This window comes from Protopterus annectens, chromosome 2.part1, assembly GCF_019279795.1.
Source record: "Protopterus annectens isolate FY-2018-M chromosome 2.part1, PAN1.0, whole genome shotgun sequence".
Taxonomy (NCBI): Eukaryota; Metazoa; Chordata; order Ceratodontiformes; family Protopteridae; genus Protopterus; species Protopterus annectens.
In genome coordinates, this window is record NC_056729.1 from 1,935,144,004 (window position 1) to 1,935,152,525 (window position 8,522).

Here is an 8,522-nt window from a genome sequence, read left to right on the forward strand (position 1 = left end):
ACTTAAAATAATTCCGTAGTACAGTTCTGACATAAAAGAAAAACACTTAGTCTAATCTTTATAGTCCTAGCTATTTCTACAAGAAAACATACTTCTAAGACAACTTACTTAAGAGCATAGGCAGTGCTGAGCTGGATAGTCAAGATCAAAATGCTTACAGTCTCTCTCTGAGCAATAGTTTTTAAACTCACTAACACATTTCTGCTGGGCCCTCCCAGATTACATAATTTTGACACTTAGGTTTTCCCAGTATACACATTACATCATCATTTTCACCATTCCTGGAGTTCCCAGGCTACACATTAACTGCATTTACATTATTTTACACTTAGAGCAATAAAGGACATTCCACATGTAAATTATGGTCATTAACATTAGTCTTAAAACAATAGGCAGGATGCTTACTCCAGACTCATCGACTCCAAATTCTAACTTCAAAGGACATACAAAACATAATTTTAATTTCAAAGAACATTTGAAATGTTTGGCTTAGTTTTCCTTACTGCAGATGGCAATGTTGCTACAATCTTGAAGTTCACATTTTACAGTGTTTTCTTTCATTTAAGAAACAAGCCTGTGTTTTACATTTATATTTACAAACGCCAGAATTATGTATCAAATTCTAATTGACTAGGCTGGCAGCCTTCACCTTTTCTCTACCAGTCTCCACATAACTATCCATTGCTGATTCCAGCTCTAAAGCTAGGAAGGAACAGATGAAAATGGAATCCTACAGACTTGTACCTCATTTACACCAATGACAAGGTGTATGTAGGGTTAATAGCAAGGATATGAAATGAGAACATTGGCAATATTACATCTTAAGTTCAGGGTGTCTACATAACTAATAGGCATGTAAAGGAAGCATTTAGAAGGTTACTTTACTGAAAAGAAGGATTCTGTCAGCTGTGAAAGTGTATGCATATTAAGCATGATCATGTAAATACAGGCCAATATTCATACACATTTAGTTAGTTAATTACTTATTTATTTATCCATCCATCTAGCCATCCTTTGTTGACTGGCCCCCCAGGCTAGTGGCCTCTTTTTAGGTGAAACCAGTGGTGATATTTACACTATCAGAGAAAATTTGGCACATGTAATCTGAAGAACTTCCCTTACCATTTTCAATAGGTGCTGTAGGATCTTCACATCCATTTGAGCTACCACCAACTCAAGCAGATGGGATTTCAGTTTAATGTCTCATTCGAAGGATTCAAAGTTGTATAGTATGCAGTGTACATGTATACCTGAATCAGCAATATGTGGGCATGCAAATACTGATTCATAGTACCATGCTATGCTCGACTGCAGCGAGCATTCCCATCACTAGATATATGCAAGTAGCCATTTGATGACATGCAAATTAAATGGAGTAGTAGAAAGAAATCCTAATGGCGTTAAACTATAATGCAAGATGAACTAATCTGACTCACAGCCATCTACAGAGGAAAGTGTGTAGCTCTCTGCACTTGACTACAAATGGCATAGTGAGCCAAAGGTTTAATAGCTGCATTTAGCAAAAATGTTAGAGTCATAGCAGCATTCTATAGTCCTTAGCAACAACAGTTCCCAGTGTTATGCACATGATGCCATTCAGTGGCAATGGAAACATTAACAGGAGCAGTTGACTTCTACAATTTCATTGATCAAGAGACTGTGGATCACTTCAGTATCACTTGGGATACTGCATGGGTCCTGGATGGTGTTTGTCACCCTCACATGGAATAAAAAGGGAAGCATTTCTCATACAATGTTGAGGTAAAGGTACATCTAGATCTTCCATACTGGCTACAGGGAACTTTCAGACACAACAAGGGATCATACATTTCACAGGGCCCTGTCGACAGAAAAGTCAACAATTTCCTTGATACAATGCATTTAAATACGGACAAGCCAACACCATGCATGCCTTCTTGTACTGAGTACCATAGATTGCACATATGTAGCAATAAAAGACCCTCTCACAGTCACAGCAGTGTTTACCCACATTTGCTTTGACATTCTCACCAGGAGAGAAACAGAAAGACATGTTCTTTTCATATTTCATAAGAAATGGAAAAATCCTAAGTGTAGAAGTTACAGAAGGCACCTGGAGGAAGGATTCCTAACCTTTACAGTCCATGGTGATTTCTGAAAATGACCATCTTGTTGTGCAGGCATTTTAATATGAATACTTAATTTGTTACTCTCCGCAGTACCTTCCCCATAAACTCATAAATTGTAAAATTAACCCTCTCTTTCTGAATAAATAGACAAATGGCAGTTTCAGACCAGACTCCATTCCCTGAGTACTATAAGCATATCAAAAAGCTTAGTCTGCTGTTAGAATACACCACCATGCTTCAGTGTAATCAAACTGCAAACTCATAGCCTCAAAGAGGCTATTTAGGAGTATGTTCCAAGTTCTAAGAATCATATACTCTGCCCTCGAAATAACAATTTAACTGTATGTTTAATGTTCTCTATTCTCAAACTTTGTAGGTAAAATGTGGAACTCCCTACCGACCATGCTCACATCAGAACCCTCACTCCTACAATTCAAAAAAAAGCTTAAACCCCATCTCAATACTCTCTGGCAATGTCCCTGTTCCAACCTGATTAACCACTATCATTTACCCTTCTCTTACCTCACTATCCTTAACCGCTTTTTAACAAGGTTTGTAACTGACCTATGTTTTTTATATGCTGCTATTGTTTTTTTTCCCAAGATGTGATGTATCTTTATATTGTATTTAGAACTCAACTATCTTCCTTTTTTTGCATTAACAATGTTCATATGTCTGTTATATACCTGGAGCTTTTCTCCCTGGGCCTCCGCTGAAAATGGACATGTATCCAGTCGGACTCTCCCGGTTAACAAATGTAAAATAAAATAAATAAATAAATAAATGATAAAGAGTGTGGATTATCTAATTTCAAGTGGAAGGGAACTCCATGCCCCGCCCACTCGGCAACTAAAATAATTTCACATTATTTTGGTTCTAACATCTGGAAAATCAACAAATAATTAATAATTCCTAGTGTCTCTTGTATGTGACTTAAAGTTCAGACACAGTGTAGATGCCAGTGTTACTTTCCTAAGCCATTTAAACTGCACCACAATTTTGTCTTTTCTAAAACTGCCTATACCAAACAGAAAATAATCTCTTTTGCCTTCAACTTTTTTCTTGTATGAAAGACATCAACACATTGCTCAGTATTTTTTTCTTTCAAGCTTTCTATGAAATATAGAATTAGACATGTATACAAAACTCTATACAAGGATGAGCTAAGCTCTCTCAACTCAGTACTGGCGACAGTCAGGGGGGAGAGGAAAAACCACACTCACTACAATTCCTCCACATAGACCTACCACCACACAACAACAACACAACACAACACAACAACACACAAGGAATTCTATAAAAAATCTGCCTAAGCAAGCAGAGACCTCAGCAGAGACCCAAGCAAGCAACACCAGCAACAAAAGCAAAACAAAACACAAATACAGCCACACATAGTACACACAGTGTGTGTGTCTACAGTCTACACAACACACCTGACAACACACCTGAAGGTGACTCTGTAAGCACTGACTGCCAGGGCCACCACACTGACGCCCAACAAAGAGCACCCTGTGGGCTGAGTGAACGCCACATAAATATGTTAATCAGGCTACTCCAAGGCAAGTGGCACACTCTACACAAACCTACAAATATATGATTCAGCATTGTCCACGCTGGTGAATGACCTGAGGCGTGAAGAGGACCTGAGCTCTCTGAGCATGGGGCCCAGAGGGGTATGTAGCCCACCCTGAGTAGCAGCCCTGACCATGAAGCCTTGATGACCCTGACCAAGACAGATGATCAGATGATGCAAAAATGATAAGACAAGACAATCATTCAAAGATTTCCAATACCTGTGGCCTGGGATCTAAAGCTCATCAAGCCATGATCAAATGCCCCATGATGGCTCGCTTTGTGACCCTGGGCTTTTTAGTATTGCACCTGAAGCTGGGACCCTTTGAACCCTGTCACTTTGAGCTTTTTAGACAAGGCTCCCTCTATAGGAAAAGCAAAAGGCTAGTTAAGGCATACCCACAAAACCAAAGCCAGCTCCATAAAGCTCAAGATGCACGCACTTAAAAAGTCCCGAGCTCTCCACTAAATGCTTACTAAACTCCTGAACATGGAGAACATCGACATCTGTGCAGCCAGGAGAAAAGGGTTATAGATCTCCCCAGAGCACCCCAGCACAACCCCATAACAGAACCATAATTTGCTTTTCGCCCCAAACGCCAAAGATAATCACCAAAAACCTGGACGCATACCACACATCAGGAAGACCTCCACGAAGCCTAACTGCAGGTAAATCACCACCAGTTTCCATAATGCTACAGAAAACCTCCTGCTGCTACATACCCTCCACTTGGCCTACAGCTGACCAACCACCCTCCCAAAGGTCTCCTTGGATTCATACAGGCTTCTGAAAATAAACTTGGAAAATATGAAGGTGGGAAAATTACCATTATCTCAACTACCCAAACATAATACTCTAGCTCCAACACACCTAGCAATCACTCCAGAAATTTATAGCCTCAAATGCTATGGAACAACAATGCTCATTGGCTACTTGTTACCACTCACACAAGAGGGGAAACATCCAGACATGAGTTCATCCCCAGGAAATCCATACTATGCTCCATCAGACCAGATCCTCCCATCACTCAGTCTCGACCAGACCAGAACATAAGACCACTTCACAAATAGAAACTAACCCACCCCCACCCGCCCAACACAAACCAAATCTCAAAAAAATCACACGCCAGAAAATACACGCACCTGCTCCAGGCCCTTTTAAAAACTTATCTATGAACTGTGGACACAATCAACTTATAAACAATCCCAACAAAACCAAATCCCAATCCTGATAAGGTGCACGCCCTGTCTGGAAGACCCAATCCCAAAAAACCACCATAAAGACGTAATGTCCCCCAACAAGATGTGACTACTGCTACAAAACGCCAGAGAAGAAAAACCTAAACTATAAGAGATAGATCAATGACTTGTAAAGAGGTATCACTACACACGTCTCCACTACTGATGCTATGCAACAGAAAAGTAAGTATTTGTATTGCTTAACAAAATCTTAGCATATGTATTAAATGGGCTTCAGAAATAAACTGGGCATCAATTAGTGCCCCTAGATACCTCACTAAGTTTGATTTGGGGATATTTTTATTAAATGTACGAGTATTTATTATTTATTTTTATTTATTTTATTTTACATTTGTTGACCGGGCTAGTCTAACTGGATATATGTCCATTTTCAGTACAGGCCCGGGGAGATAAGCTCCACTAAGCAATAAGCAGATAAAACACTAAACAGGTAATATCAACGACAAATACAGTGCAATTTAAGACTTGAATGCACTTATTATATAGCAGCTTAGTGATAATATGGGTAACATATTTTAAAAATAACAAGAAAAAACAAGTATTTATAAGGTAGAAAACATGTTAATGTAATTGAGAGCTTGCTAAGCAAGTACATACTCTGTAGAGGGTTCCTAAAAAAACTAAGTTACAGCCAACTTTAGGTAGCTGACCAATCCTACTTACTGAAAGAAAACAAGAATTTATAAGGTAGACACACGTTCATACATTAGAAAGCTTGTTAAGCAAATTATTCTCTGGTAACTCCCAAGAAAGAGTAAGCAGAGTTAAGGTAGTTTACAGCTACTTCTTATTACCAACAGCTGTGTGAAGAACGTTACATTTTGCAGTGTTAAAAATACTCTGCTATTATTAGCCCAACTGAATAGGGAGTTCAAAAGTTTGCAACTGTAACGGAGTATTAATATTTTTAACAATAATCCCAGCTTTGATATCATCAGTGTATTTATTTATGTATCCATGTTTCATTACCAGATGGAACGAAATTTAGTTTTACTAATCTCGTTCTGGCGGTGTTTCCTCATAAGAATGAATGATCCATGAATTCAAGAGTTATTCACATTGTTCCTAAACTCTTTCAGTTAAGGGTGCGGTTTCTCCACTATTGTCAAACGATTTACATAATAGTACACCAGAATATGTTTGAAGCAGTATTAAATTATTCTCAGCGAGTAGTCATACTCATATGTATTCCCCACACACGGGTTCATTTTTACTCTCACAAAAAATTGTATTCTGCACCAGCTCAGCCAGGTGCATAAAACAGCAAGATTTCCACAAATGTTGAAATGTTTATTTTTACATACGCGGGCAATTTCACTGATAAATAACCACCCGAACTAAATTTGCAGAAATTCTGCATATTAGCACAACAAAACAGGAAGTAATAGACCGACGGCTTTATGGGGGGGGCTACACCAACACGCATGCGGCTGGACCTTCAGTTTCACCTATGTTACTCTTCTGCAGTGCCAAATCTCAGTAATAATACATCATGTGATCACGTATTTGCTTAAATATACAGCTAAAATGGCAAGGTGGGGATTAATAAGGGAGTATGGTGTTGTATTTCAGTATATATCTAAGCTAAAAGTCGGTACGTTACCTACAAGATTTCTTCACTACTTTTCCGTACGCATACGATGTGGTGAAAAGCTTGACAGACAAACTCGGTCTGCTTACGTTATGTTGCACGAATTGCGCCAGCGTGTCTTACTGTGATGATTCATATTCCTTCCGGAAGTCTGGGGCATTTTAGTTAATATTTCTTTGGGGATACACATTTTGTTAGTGTGTATTCTTCGAAAGGTGCTGCCCGTAGGAGCAAACTGGCAAAAAGTTGAACACTTAACTGCTTCAAATGTGAGCTCACGGGATGGTTGAAAACATGTTACCTTAAGAAAAGTGGTGTTGATGGAATTAATACAGAGCAGCATAGCTTTCAAAGTTCTACGCCCCAAATGTCCTCTTATAATGTGGAACAAATGGAGAAAATGTAGACCCCTTATTAATAAAATTCAACTGGGACTTCCACCACCATTTACCATGGTGGATACTAAAAAAATCTTAACCTTACATTTTCAGTGTGGACTTTTTTAAAGACTCAAAATGAGGAACATGCCTTGCATACCTCTCAGCAGTCCAGATTTTCATAGAATGTCCAGACTTTTCCCTCATATTTTTGCTCTGTTCTTCATAAAGTTTGTTTTCTGGCAAATCACTGAGGATGAAACCCACTAAATAGGTTCATAGGAGGTTACTAAGCTAATGGCCTTAGGGCTGTTACAAGTCTAGCTAAGTTAACCCTTGTTCCCAAGAGTATCTGTTCAGTTAGACACTACATCAGCACATATTACCCATATCTAAGACGGACACAGGTGGACCCCCACCAGGGCAAATTTACGGTCTCCCATCCAGTCATCCAAATTATGCTTAAATTGGGTCAACGAAGGGCTCTGTTAAACATGGATTGGCAGTCTGCTCAAGAGATGAGGTAACTTCTGCGAGATAAATCTGTCCCTCCAGCAAGTTCTGTTGGTGTCACATACCAAGTTAAGGTCCCTTGATCATGTGACGTGCACCGTTTGACTTGCCAATGTGTAGTATTTCTATAAAGGAAGGGTGGGATATTGCCTTACATGCAAGGCACAGGTTGTCACCGAGCAACCTGTACAATACTGATTAAAGAGACAGTGATTTCAGTCTGTCTGCATATGACGTGCTGGAGACCTTGAATTTTCTTAGTAAGAAATCTTTGCGGTTTCTTCAGTTGCTGCAGGTGCTTAAAGAGGTATATACCAAAGGGAGCATTATACTGTATTATTGGCCTGATGAGGGAAGAGTATGGGGGTTATAACCTCCTTTTTTTCTGGAGGCAATGCCCTTATAAGGTGAACAACACAGAATGCCCTTCTTACTACTGCGGAGGTATGGTGATCAAAGGTAAGGTTGTTATTAACCTGCGTGCACAGGTCTCCCACCAGTGATTGCATGCTTAAGGATTGCTATTTATGGAGTAGTTTGCAGGAACATCACCCTTGCCTAACGGGATGATTATGCATTTTTTTGCTTTGAGTGTAAGTGCATGACTTTGACACCAGTCATTAGTCTGTGTAAGTCCTTCTTGCAGGATATTGACATCTTTAGGGGACTGAATGACCACTCCTAGTTTGCAGTCATTGGCAAACTTTATCAGCCACAGACCTTTAGCTTTTACCAGTACTTCAGAGAAGTATATTCCAACAGTAGGGGCACTAGAGTAGACACCTGTGGTACACCACTGGTTACTGGTCTGCTGGAGGAGGTAGAGTCTCCTATTTTGTCTGTATGTGTTCTATTGTTGAGCCACTTTGCAATCCACCTGACAGTATATGGGTTGATACCCAGCTGAGTGAGTTTAGCAATAATGCCTGAGTAGGGGATGGTGTAAAAGGCCTTGGCTAAGTACAGGTAGATCATATGCACAGTTTTAACTGCGTCAAGGGTTTTGGTGACTGTTGAAGAAGTCCAGCAAGTTAAAAAGACATGATCTCTCTCTGATGATGCCAAACTGGGTAGGGTCGAATGTAGATTACCCATATCTTT

At 39.6% G+C, this 8,522-nt stretch overlaps 1 protein-coding gene across 2 annotated transcripts in view; it reads right to left on the reverse strand.

The window, feature by feature from the left end:
• The window catches only part of LOC122794696 (isoaspartyl peptidase/L-asparaginase-like), a 1,819,013-nt gene extending 1,812,324 nt beyond the window's left edge, over positions 1–6,689 (reverse strand). Inside the window, exon 1 of one of the 2 annotated variants that reach the window (XM_044063331.1) lies at positions 6,548–6,689. The gene's annotated coding sequence lies outside the window, so the exon portion shown is untranslated. Of the gene's footprint in view, positions 1–6,543 lie in introns of both variants that reach the window. The other variant, XM_044063329.1, reaches the window with a different exon arrangement.
• Between the last annotated feature and the right edge of the window lie 1,833 nt (positions 6,690–8,522).